The following is a 13,952-nucleotide window of genomic DNA, read 5'->3' on the forward strand; positions in this document are numbered from 1 at the left end:
AAAAGTTGCAGTAAGTAGAGTAGAATTTGTAATTAGGATTGTAGATCATCAAATTTTAATTGACATTTGCAGAAATACTGTTGAACTGTTGTACAAATGCAAAGTACCACAAAAATGTTTCAGCATGTCCAGATCCATATTCAACATTGAGAATAATACCATTACCTAGATTCAGAACACAAAGAATACAGCACTTGCACTGGAGAAAATGGTTATGACTGTCTTTCATTGATGGATTTTAGGTTTCACAGCTACAGCTATTTCTGGCCAGTAACTACATATTCCCATCAGCCTGCACATGGTCCATATTCTTCTATTCCCTGCCTGTTATTAAACAATGCTATTATCACTGCTTCTACCTGCTCTCTGGGCAGCATGTTAAAGGCAGCTACCATTCTGTGTAAAAATATTTGACCCACACATTTCTCTCTCTCACCTTAAACTGTGCACACTAGTATTTAACATGTCCACCCTCAGAAAAAGACTCTGACTATCTAACTTGTCCATGCCTCTCATAATTTTATATACTCCTATCTGATCACCCCTCAGCCTCCAATGCACTAGCAAAAACAATCCAAGTTTGTCCAACCTCTTGTTATAGCTAATACAATCAATCCAGACAATTATGCAATTTTTATACTTGTTGCCCCGTCTGCTGATGGCAAGCATGCTGTATGCCTTCTGTACCACTTTATCCACCAGTGTTGCCACTTTCAGGGAACCAAAGATCCCTCTGTATATCAATGCTCTGAAGGGTCCTGTCAGGTCAAGGGGGATCAACCAGCTATTAACACCATTAGATTTCCTAATAGTTTTTCCTCCAGTGGCAGTTATTGAATTTATTTTTTCTTCAACTTTTGTGTCTTTAATAGCATTTCAAAATTAAATAACTGTGTTTTCTTATTCTCTAGCCTTATTCTCTAAGGGTCTTGTGTTAATTTTGGCTTCCTTCTTCCTTTTATATATTTAAATAAATTCTTGCTGTCTATCTTGATATTACTTGAAAGTATGGTCTCAAAGGTTATTTTCTCCTGCTTTTTTTTGATAATCAGTTTTTGGTTTTAAAAAACTTCCTGATTCTCCAGTTTACCTCTAATCTGTATGCTTGTTAAAAAAAATACTTTTTTTAACTTCCCTGGTTCACAGTGATCAGCTTATCCTTTCCATGAATCCTTCATTCTCATTGGGGTATACCTTTGCTGTGAACTGTTTTCTTGAACATCTGCTGTTGTTCCTCAACTGTTTTTGCTGCTAAACCATGTTTCCAGTCCAAAACCAGCTAACCCAGCCTCAGTCATTTTGATTACCCAAAATTGTTTCAGATCTAAGTTTCTTACATCAAAGTTGAATTCTTATTTCTGCATGTAATGCTTACTGTTTTCTAGAGGATCTTTTACTCTGAGTTCATTTATTTAACCTGTCTCATTACACATCACCAGATCCAAAATAGTGTAATCCCTGGTTGGATCCATAGTATATATTTCTTGCAAACCACCCAAAATACACCCTCCCATAAATTATATGCAGTACCTACCCGAGACAATTTGGCTTTCCCAATCTATGTGAAGTTTAAAGTCGCTCATGATTATTATACTGCCCTTTATCCATGCTGTTATTATCTCCGCATTTATTCTCCATTCCACAGTATAACTATATTAGGGAGCCTATCGATAACGCCAAGCAATGTTTTCTTCACCATGATATCTCTTACATCCAACTATATGGACACTACATCATCTGATCCAAGATCATTTCTTGCTATCGTACACATTACGTCCACACTAACAAAGCTACTCCATTCTTCTTCCCTTCCTGCCTGTCCTTTTCAAAAATGATATGTCCCTGAATATTTAGTTCTCGACTTTAATCTCCTTGAAAACATGTCTCCATAATGGCTATAAGATCATAATGGCTATAACCTCAATTTGTACCATAAATTCACTTAGTTTTTTTCAAATATGACATGGATTTGATTTGATTTGATTTGATTTGATTTGATTCATTGTTGTTACATGTACCGAGACATAATGAAAAGTGTTGACAGATTGTACCATACAAAGTGCATCAGGGTAGCAGAACAGAGTGCGGAATACAGTATTAGAATCAATACAGAAGGAGCAGAGGGAGAGAGAGATCAAGATAACATTTGAGTAGTTATTTGAGTAGTGGGAAAAAGCTGTTCTTAAATATAATCATGTGCATATTTAAATTTTTATATCTTCTACCTGATAGAAGAGGGTGGAAGAGTGTATAAGCAGGGTGAGAGGGGTCTTTGATTTTTTATTTGTTTATTAATTTTTTGTGGGATGTGGTCATTGTTGTCTGGCCAGCATTTATTGCCCATCCTTAGTTTATTGCTTTCCCGAGGCAATGGGAAGTATAGATGGGCTCAATGGGATGGAAGGCTGCTTTACGGGTTGGACTGGGCTGTGTTCATGATCCCCCGTAGTTTCTTGCAGTCTTAGGAAGAGCAGTTGTCATATCATACTCTGATGCAAACAAATAGGATGCTTTTTATGGTGCATCTATAAAAAATGGTCAGTGTTTTTATGGATGTGCCAAATTTCCTCTGCCTCCTGAGGAAGTAGAGGTGTTATTGTGCTTTCTTGACTGCCATATCGATGTGGGTGGACCAGGACAGATTGTTGGTGATCATCAGTCCCAGGAACATGACGCATTCAACCGCATCTCCCTCAGCACCATTGATGCATGTCCTCCACTCCGCTTCCTGAAGTCAATGACCAGCTCCTTCATTTTGCTAGCGTTGGTGGAGAGATTGTTGTCTTTACATTCAGCTGCTAAGCACTAAGTAAGTACAGAGCCATTCATTTTGCCTTTTTCCCTTCTCTTTGACTAAATTTGCTGCTGTTATTTTATGTTTATACAATCTGTCCCTTTCTGTTCCATTTGAATTTTTTTTTCCAAATAGCTGCCCTGCAATACTTGAATATCCTTTTCCCTTATAAGCCTATATTTCCTCTCTCCCAAACCCTTCGTCCCCACCATTCCTACCCTCTAATTAGCTTAATGCCTTCTGCAAAGCCTCAGTTGTTCAAATCACCAGGTCACAGGTTCCAATATGGTTATCTGACACTTTATATTAATTCAATGTTCTCCTTCTGCAGTCAGCTCCATTCCAACAGCTTCAACCTCTTGTCACCTGCCACTCTGATTTTGTTTTAATCACTTTTGGACATGTGTTGCAAGCTGGGAGCAGCATTTATTGCCCATCCCTAGTTGCCCTTGAGATGGTGGCAGTGAGCTGCCTTCTTGAACTATTGCAGCCCATATGATTAGATTCCCTTCAGTGTGGAAACGGGCCCTCCCGCCCAATAAGTCCACACCAACCCTCCAAAGAGTAACCCACCCAGACCCAGTCCCCATATTTATCCCTGACTAATGCACCTAATACTATGGGCAATTTAGCATGGCCAATTCACCTGACCTGCACATCTTTGTGACTGTGGGAGGAAACTGGAGCACTGGGAGGAAACCCGGGCAGACACAGGGAGAATGTGCAAACTCCACACAAACAGTCATCTGAGGCAGGAATTGAACCTGGGTCCCTGGCTCTGTGAGGCAGCAGTGCTAACCACTGAGCCATCCCGTAGGTAGATGCTGTAGGTAGACCCACAATGCTGTGGTGGGAGGGTTGGGGGCGGATGGTTGGGGAGTGGTGCGATTTTCATGATTTTTATGCAGCATCATTGAGGCAACTATCACATATTTCCAAGTCAAGATGATGAGTGGGGGGGGGGGAATCCAACATGGCTGTGTCCTGTTAGGACCACATTTGCTGCAACACTGACCCAACAGAGCCAGGACCTATCCCAAACACTTTACTGTCAGTAAAAACACAGTAAATGAGCTAGAAACCTGAAAAAAATGCTTCAGATCAATCATACTGGATCCATACATTTGTTTGACTCACCAGAGAAAGCAAAGAACTTTGTGGACACATTGACTTAAGTCGAATGGCTGAATAGGTGTAGAGGACAAAGCTGTTCAGGTTTGCTCTTCTTTAAAAAGGACTTGGTGGAGTCTTCTTTCTGGTAAGTTGCGTGAAATGATGTCTGGGATAGATAGACTATTTATCTTTTATCTCTAAATTATGTTAAGGGATGGGTGACATATTTCTTCTTGGTTTACTGTTTATAGTAGTAACCTTGCTCATGGATGGGTTTTTTTTCCTCTACTGGGTGCATTTGGTGCGACCTAGTTGGTAGGAGTTGAGAGGGCTGTTGGGATGGTTAGTAGGCTTGTAGGATGTGTAGGTATCCCCTTTGAAGTGGTGGGGGTGGGGGGGGTTGAAGGTGTAAATTCCTCCAATCAGTGCCTTTGGAAATGTTTTGTTTTTCTGTACATAGATTTGTAAGTTTTGTAGATTTGTTGGCTCTAGTTATGTTAGTCTGTGTAGTTTTTGGGTTTTTTTATTCTTTTGCATCAAAGCTGAGTGATTTGTTGTTCAGGTTCTCCATCTCTGAGTCTAAATGGTATAACTGAAGGTTATGGCTAAGGATGTGTTTAAGTAGTGCACCTGGATTATTAGGGGGAGTTATTCACCTGTCAAAAGGAAGAAGATACTTCCCAGCTTTAAAAGGGAGAGGGTGGATGTTGCATTTTTACAAGAAACACATTTGGATGATGCAGAGCATTTGAAGCTGCATCAGAATGGGTATGATCAGGTTTATTTTTCATCTTTCAATACAGGGAGTAGACAGGTGACCATTTTAGTTAGAAAAAAATCTCCCATTTAAGATGTTAGAGTGCATTAAAGATGCATGCGAGATTTGTAATCCCTAAAAGATTGGGGAAGATTATTGGATTTTAAATATTTACAGTCCCCCACCCCTTAAATTCTTGATAGACGCACTTTCTCGACTGGTTAACCTTGCATCTCAACATATCATCGCGGGAGGGGATTTCAATTGTCTCATAGACCCTACGGTAGACAGATTGACCAAAGGCCTGCCAATATCTTCTTTCTGATCTAAACAATTAAGGGATTTGTGTGCTGAATTGGGGTTGGTAGATGTTTGGAGGCACCTTCACCCTACTGGCAGGGACTTCATGTTTTTTTTCAAACCCACATAAATGCCATACCAGGATTGATCTTTATCTGACCCCCACGGCATATCTAGACTCAGTGGTGTATGTACAGGCAATATCACTGTTTCCAATAGCGCCCCAATGTATTTAATGGTTAAAAGTGAGGATACCATGGTAGGCTTGAGGCTGGACCCCCTTCATCCTCAGGGATAGCAAGTTTATTGAATTTTTTTTCCACTGAGTTCAAGACTTTTTTAGATATTAATTCAGGTTCGGCCAGTAGCCCATCCAACCTTTGGGAAACAGCTAAAGCCTATGTTCGGGGGGTTGGTTATCTCCTATTCAATCAGTAAAAGCGACAGAGGGATGAGCAACAACGCTTGCTCGAGGTGTGTCTGAAAGCAGCTGAAAAGGCATATTTTGACAGGCCCTTGCTGGTTAAACTGCAGAGGATCACAGCGCTCTGGTCTACGCTGAACTCCATGGTCACACGGACAGCCAAGGGGGGGCTTACATTTGCAAGTCAAAGGCTGTTTGAGCATGGGGATAAGCTGGGCAAGTACCTACCATATCTTGCTGGGAAAAAGAGTATCCCCCAAGCCATTACCAGAGAGGACACTTGAAATTTGACCTATGATTCTGAAAGGTGTAATGCAGCATTCCGGAAACTTTACTCTGAATTATACCAATCTGAAGGCTGTGAGAGTGGGTGGGTTAGGATGGAGTCTTTTCTTTAAGAACTTGGCCTTCTGGCAGCGACCCCTGAACAAGAGTCTCACTTCAATGCCCCATTGTCAAAGCAAGAGGTGCAGGAGGCTGTGAGGCAGCTCTAGAATGGGAAGGCGCCAGCTCCTGACAGTTTCCCCAGTGAGTTCTATAAAGAATTTATGAGTATATTGTCAGGGCCAATGCTTGGCATGTTTAATGAGTCACATATTTGTGGCCTCTTCCCACTATCTCTAAGAGAAGTGAACATTTCTCTCATTCTTAAAAAAGGGAAGGCCCTGGAGGACTTTGCTTCCTATAGACCCACTTCACTCCTGAATGTTGACTTCAAAATCTTATCCAAGATCTGGCATTAAGGTTAGAAACTATACTGCCCGCCATCATTAAGGAGGATCAGACAGAGTTCACAAAAGGCCGCAGATCGATGGACAATGTCAGGAGATTACTTAACATGATCCAAGTATGTCAATAGCAATTGGTACAGGGATTGGTGATCTCCTTAGATGCGGAAAAGGCATTTGACAGGGTCGGGTGGTCCTATCTTTTTCATACTCTGAAGCAATTTGGCCAGGGAGGGACCTTCATCAGGTGGGTGCAGGTTTTGTATAGTGATCCTCTTGCCACAGTCCTCATCAATGGTGTATGGTCAAATAATTTTAATATTTGTAGGGGCAGTCAACAGAGCTGTCCCTTGTTACCATTGCTTTTCACAATAGTGATCGAACCATTGGCAGAGGCAATACGTAGGGATCCCAATATAATCGCTCCAGAAGTGGGGATGAAATCACTTAAGATCGCACTGTATGCAGATGACGTTCTTGTCTTCTTATCAAACCCAGCAGTCTCAGTGCCACACCTGATACAATGCATCAATCTAATTGGTGGCTTCTCGGGTTATATGATCAATTCTGTGAAGTCAGAGGCCATGCCCATGGGTGGTCTCCCAAGACTGCCTGATCCTCAGGGCGGATCTCGGTTCCACTTTAGATGGTCACAGGAGGGCTTTCTCTACTTAGGGATATTTATTACTCCTGTTTTTGATCAGCTATTTAAACCCAATTTTGCCCATTTATTTGACAGAATCAAGCAAGACCTTCGTAGATGGGAGGCGCTTCTGATCTTGTGGTTAGGTCGGATAGCCATCACTAAAATGAACATTCTGCCCCTCCTGTTGAATCCTATGCGAATGCTTCCTCTGCTTTTTACTAAGCAAACACTTAGAAGACTGAATGGCTGGTTTAGTTCTTTTATTTGGTATCGCATTGAGTAAATTGCAGTTCCCTGACAGACTGGGAGGAGTGGGCCTCCCAGATATCAAAAATTATCAGTTAAGTTTGTTACTATCTTACATGAACAATAGGGCCTAGGGGGACCCTCACTCACTATGGCTGGACATCGAAGCATCTCAGGCAAGATACCCCCTTGTTAGAATGCTGTTCTTAGACAAAACGAGACAGTTAAGGAATATTGCTTTAGCCCAATAGTCATCAATACCATCAAGGTGTGGAAGGCAATGTGTCAGGGTGAGGGCAATATTGCCAAAACATCATTTTTGACATGCACAGTTGATATCCCAGGCTGATGGACTCTGGGTTTAAACATTGGACAGCTAGGGGCATGTCTTGCCTGGGTGATTTATTCAAAGGGGCCATATTGATCTCCTTTGACCAGTTGGCTTGGAAATATGGATTGCCCAGTAGGGACCTCTTTTGTTTCTTTCAAATTGGAAACTTCATACAAAAAAAGACGGCACTTCTAAATGATCCTTATAGGTCCAACATGGAGAAGAGCATGTTGAGTGCTGAGGATACGTTATCTGTTAGCAACATTTATCATCTACTCGGACGAGACTGAACAGCTCTGTAAGGTATGGGAGAGGGAGTTGGACATTGAGACGTCTTCTGAAATATGGGAGGTTATCTGTGAAAATGCAAGAAAGATCTCAATTTGCAACAGGACCCAATGCCTTGCAATTGAAGATTCTCCACAGGGTCCATCTGGCCCCAGACCGCCTCGCTAAATTTAAAGTGGGAGCATCTCCAATGTGCCCTAAGTATAAAGTGAGCATGGGCACACTTACTCATTGTCTTTGATCCTGCCACAGACTGCGGGCATACTGGAGCGCTGTGGGAGGCAAAATAGAGAAGGCCTTGGGGACAGAGGTGGAGATGGACCTGGTATTTCTTCTTCTTGACTTTGTTAATTCACTTTCTTTAGATGCACACAAAAAATGCTTTTTAGTATCCTCACTTTTTGTGCCAGAAGGAACATTCTATGAGGGTGGGTGTCGGAAAACCCCCCAGGGCTGGCGGGCTGGTGTAAGCTAGTTATGGAGCACATCCCCATGGACTTTCTTACAAGTATGGTGCACCATAAGCCTGAGAATTTCTATGACATGGCGGCTCCTTTTGGACTACCTGGGTACAGATTTGTCTGCCATATGAATAAAAACCTTTACATAGCCACGGCAATTCTATATAATGAATCTGGTATCCAGAGAGGAGGAACTACGCACACGTGAGTATGTATAAACTTATGCGCTTGATGATCGAGGGCTATTGCTTTGTTTTGCTGAGCTGTGTTGTGATTATCATTATTATTATTGTTAAGATTTTCTTTTTTAGCTTGGTTATCGGCTATTATTTATTTATGTTTATTTTTTAATATTGGTTTGAATTGTTTGGTTTTTTTATTTGTTCTAGTATTCAAAAGAAAAAACTTCCTTTTTTTAATAAAAATATATTTAAAATAGATGATGAGTGGCTTGGTGTGGAACTTGCAGGTGGTGGTGTTCCCATGTACCTTTTGCCTTGATGTGAAGGTGCCAGTGTTGGATTGGGGTGGGCAATGTCAGAAGTCACATGACACCAGGTTATAGTCCAACAGGTTTATTTGAATTTATGAGCTCTTGGAGCGCTGCTCCTTCAGCAAGTAAAGCTAGGTGATTTCACCTGATGAAGTATTAGTGCTCCAAAAACTTGTGATTTCAAATAAACCTGTTGGATTATAACTTGGTGTGTGTTTTTTGCTGCAAATGTGTTGCTGGTCAAAGCACAGCAGGCTAGGCAGCATCTCAGTAATAGAGAATTCGACGTTTCGAGCATAAGCTCTTCATCAGGAATAAGAGAGAGAGCCAAGCAGGCTAAGATAAAAGGTAGGGAGGTGTTTTTTGCGTTGAACGAATCTGTTTTTTGCACAGAGTGACTCATCAGAATTTACAACTGATATCTGTATCTGTTTGTCATGTTTCCTTCTAGCCAAACACATTTGCAAGATGATCTAGTTTCTTGCTTCTCTCTATTCCCCCCCTTGGATATATTTTTTTTCCTTTACGCGATCTCCTCTGCAATATTGTGTCCTGGCATTTGTCTGTGTCCTTTCAGCCTGCAATGTGAGTAGATCATGTAAGGTCTGGTCACTTCTGCCATGAATATTCTCTAGCTGCTGATTTACAAGCTCATCGCTTGACTTCTTTCTCTTTTGAGTCTGGTAATAGAGATGAAAATATGAATATTTTGATCAACTAATATTTCCCAGACATTCCCAACATGTGAAGTACTGGAGGCTTGACTATGCTGCACTAATACGTGTTCCTCTCTATTGCAGTATGAGTAAGTTATAAATATTCTCATAGAAACAATATTGAGACTAGACAAGCAAATAATTCAAAGAATGTTTTTTTAGAGGGGGAAGAGAAGAATGAAGAAATCAAATATTTGCATATTATCAAATACTAACAGTTCAACAATAAATCAGGTTCTGATCTCTACCTCAATGTTTATATTACATGGAAGCATGTGGAACTTCTGGGTTGTATTGTTTGATTCATGTATTCACATTCCGATCTCTAATGCTGGACTATACAAATTGGCACTAAGGTAATGCAATGATTTTGCAACAGAGCTTGCTGAAAATGTGCCAAGGTGTTAACACGATACCATGATGTGGCTGCTTGGATCAAACACACGGTCTGAGTGCTGCCCTATGTGTTAGCTCACATAACTTAAATATTATACAGACTGACTTCGTGTTGAGACAGATGTCTTGAAGTTTATTCATAACACTACTTACTTTGCTATTATTACATTCACTGATTTTTCATTACATTTACTTTATTCTTTCATCAGTTTTGGTTTGGAGCTGCAAAATGAGAGTAAAGAGAACTTTTTGACTGGGTAACAGTCACATTGAAAGGAAATCAGACCAAACCAGCTTTCCCTTCGTATCTGAGGCCAGGCCTGGAAGTTAATTGCAGATTGGTTCCTGGTCAAAAGGTTCTGCAGATGCTTTGCCATTGGGAAGAGCATTATGTTTATGCAGATACTAAAAGTTAACTATTAATGATATCAGTACCTGGGAATTGATTCCAGCTAATCTGGAAAAAACACAAACAGATGGCAGATGTTGAATTACAACCAGGAACCAGAGATGGTCAGTCTGTCTAGGAGTGGTCAGAGTTTGAATTGGGTTTTGGACTGTGTTTTGTGATGCTCTAGCATAAAGATTTGAAAGCTCCAAGCCTAACCTCCTATGAGCAGTTCTTGGAAGCTCAGAGAATTGAAAACAAAGTATCACTGCAGTTACCTGAGTGAACTGTAAAGGTGATCAACATCTTCAGAAAATCAACCAAGAACTCATCATCTATGTCTGTGGAACAATATAACATGAAAACCACATATGTAACCTGGCCAGTTTGTTATTTTCTTTTATTTATCTCTTAACTGTGTTTATTTAGTTGTCTATCTTTTGTATAAATGGGGCTGAAAACAAAGATTTTCGGGTTTATAGCAACAACCAATTAAGTTTACTTTGTTGTTTGATTTTACTCTGCTGAAGTTACTATGTTGATCACACATTGTTCGGTTTTTTGTTTAAGATACAAGTTGGTGTCTGCAATTGATTATTCCGAGAGTCCAGGATTATTTCTTCAAAAATCTGGTTAGGAATGATTAGAATTGACAGGGAAGCTCATTGAAGGTTTTAATTTCACTGTGTTACAAATACAGAGATTGATTTAGTTCAACTCTCTTTCGCCATGTTGTAAGACTAAAATATCACACAATCTGGATTTGTTATTGTATGTTAGACAGACATAAAAACTGAGAGTGACTTAGACGAGCCACCTTTTATAATGATGTAGAGGCAGCGATATTGGACTGGGGTAGATAAAGTCATAAATCACATGACACCAGCTTATAGTCCAACATTTATTTGCAATCACAAGTTTCACCTGACAAAGGAGCAGTAGTCACAAGCTTGTGATTTTATATAACTCTGTTGGATTATAACCTGGTGTCATGTGACTTCTGACCTTTTTATAATGAAAGGTCAAGTATTGTAATGTTATGTAGCTGTCTTAAAGGTGCGCTGCCTGTCTGGTCAGAGAGTCTATGCAGAGATACCCATTTTTCCCTTTAAAGAATAGAAACCCCTTTTGTGATAACAGGTATAAGGGTGCACATAGATCCTACATTAGTAGGATTTTCCTTACATCTGAATAATATAAGTAACAGTGAGAAAGTTAGGAGAATATGGTGAGAATGTTTATCAGCATTTAGCAATCTAGGGAGCATACATGTTGCTGTACAGCTTCATGCTACATCAGTATCATAACTAAGTAGGTGCCAGTAGCTTATTGCATGTGCTTCAGCCAACTGTCTAGGTGTGTCTAAAGGGGTGGTTCTTGGTCCAGTCAAAGGAGATTATTATTAGATAGGGGTTGCCATCATAGTCAGTCCAGTGCACATTCAATCTCAATTCAGGGGTTTGGACCACAGGCCTTTACATTGAGTCCAATCAGTCCAGGATTACCAGAATGACAGTCAGGAGCTACACAGAAATCAGCCAAGGTCTGACCTCTGTCCCTGCTCTTGTTTGAAGATAGTGCAGGGGATGGGCCATGGTCAATCTGGGATTTGTGCATGAAATACTGAAATGACGTATTAGGCAATTGGACCATGTTGTAGAAATAGGATAAACAAGTGTGGAGATTGGACCCAACAAGCTGTGATGTAGGGGGGCTATCACTGTGAAAGGGATGGAGTAACTCCAGTTACAAGCTTGGGGGGCAAAATATCATAGGTGGACACAGGTAACTGCAGTAAGAGGGATGTTCATTGATGATCACCACTACCCTAGCTTTAATGAGGTGAGGGATGATGGATCACAATTATGGGCATGGTTATGCAGTAGGCCTGGGGGATCAGGGAAAGTAGGCATACAAGTAACTAAATAAAAGTGTTGGGTGACAATGTGGGGAGATTTAAAACTGACAGGTTTTACAGGGATTGCAGTTTGGAAAAGGACATGAAGATTGGGTGGGGTTGCAGATAAGACTTAGAAGATCATCTGTGACCACTTCTACTTCACAAGATTAGGATTAATTTGTAATGACCAGCATTGGTTGTGGGTGAAATTTGATTTGCAGGTTACAAAGATTACATGCTGAATTTTGTGATGGTGGAGGTATTTAATCTGAAACCTACGAATGCAATTGTCCTTGAAGAGCCTCACATCACTCACAATCAGAGCCCACATCCACAGAAATTGTATCTCCTCACTATGCATGTTCTGGAGATCATTTTTCATGTCTATTGCTGGTTGAGATTTTGGGTGGAGTTAGAAAGCTTTCCAGAAAGCATTGGGAGAAAACAAGAGCATCGAAGGCCCCACTTGAATCTCAGGGATTTAGGCATTTTACAGATTTCATATTGAGGTGGTCAATGAGCTCAGGATTGTATTCTCCAAGGTGTGTGGACTTGCATTGTGCACCTCCCTCTCATTATGAAGTTCATATCAAGTGGATTGGACTGGTGAGAGGTTTTGGTTTTGCTCCATTGATCTCCCAGTGGGTAACTCTGTTCTTACCTCTTAGTACACCTCTGGTGGTTGCCATCAGTTATATCGGTTGTACAGGATGTTCCCTTTCCTTGCAATTTGGCACCAGGTTTTCTCCCAACCCGTGCCACTTTCCCAGCAACTCTGTTGCCAGCACGCGGATATTCAGCTTCTGCTTTACTATCTTGTTATTCTTCTTCTAAGTAAGGCTTCACCATCAGATTCTGCTGGTTCTCCTCTCAACCTGCCCTAAATTTACCAGGAGTATGTTAACCAGATCTTTGGCTCTATCCTGTCACCTTTCCCGATCCATTCTTGAATTTCTTTTTGGCCTCTTTGCCACCTTCCGCTGATTTAATTGAAGTGACCCTTCTTCAGCCACTCCAAATTAAAATGGTGGTAAATCACTGTTAGTAAAGCTCCAGAGATATTGGGTTGAATTCTCCCGCTTTTTGGCTGAGTTAGTTTTTTTGACATAGCCCATTGCAATTTTCCTCAATTCTTCTCAACGCTTATGCTTTTGGGTTCCTCCCTATCAGTCAGGAGACAGAAGAGCTCATTCCTACTGGGATATTGTGCTGCTCATGCCACCAGCATCATCCTTGAATCATGGCTTCACGCCACTTCAAACAAATGTATGCCGGGATCTACCTTTCATAGTCTGCTGCCCCATCATTCTAGACTAGGGGATACATCAATAAAGAAATAGTGGCAGGTTCTTCAAGGAGATATTTCAGAATACTCCTACTGATGGAGAAAAGTTCTAAAAGGAGGACCTGCCTTGTGGGTCTTTCCTCTAGGCACAGTTTGGTTTCAAACCTGTATGAGAGAGAACCGGGAACTGCACACAAATACAGCAAGATTAGCCAACGATAAGTTGCAAATGCATGGAAATAAAGGGGTTGCTGCTCATTTGAGATTCTGATCAATCTGTGTGAACCTTAAAAAGGAAAAATCAGACACTTTTTCCTCAAAGTCAAGAATTAAATTTCTACTTTTTTACCATATGTTCCAAAATTTCTGTTCTCAGGCTAGGAAAATAAATTTTTTAATGTACATGCATTTTTGATTTATTCTGAAGCTGTGAGGACACTCAAATTCCCTTTCATTGAGTTGTACTCAGTATCTCTTTTTGGCCATTTGTTTCTTGGTGCACTTTCAAACTAAGCATTCTCACTACTGCCATGGAAATGTGTGTCAATCTTCACCAAGTTTCGCAGGTTGTTTGCATGATGAAAATAGAGATTATTCTCCAATCCATTAAATAAGAAACCAAGTGGTTGACTAAAGTAAGGCTTCAAATGGAACTTTAAATTAAATATTTACACAATACATTGCAG

Source organism: Hemiscyllium ocellatum, chromosome 17 (assembly GCF_020745735.1).
Source record: "Hemiscyllium ocellatum isolate sHemOce1 chromosome 17, sHemOce1.pat.X.cur, whole genome shotgun sequence".
Taxonomy (NCBI): domain Eukaryota; kingdom Metazoa; phylum Chordata; class Chondrichthyes; order Orectolobiformes; family Hemiscylliidae; genus Hemiscyllium; species Hemiscyllium ocellatum.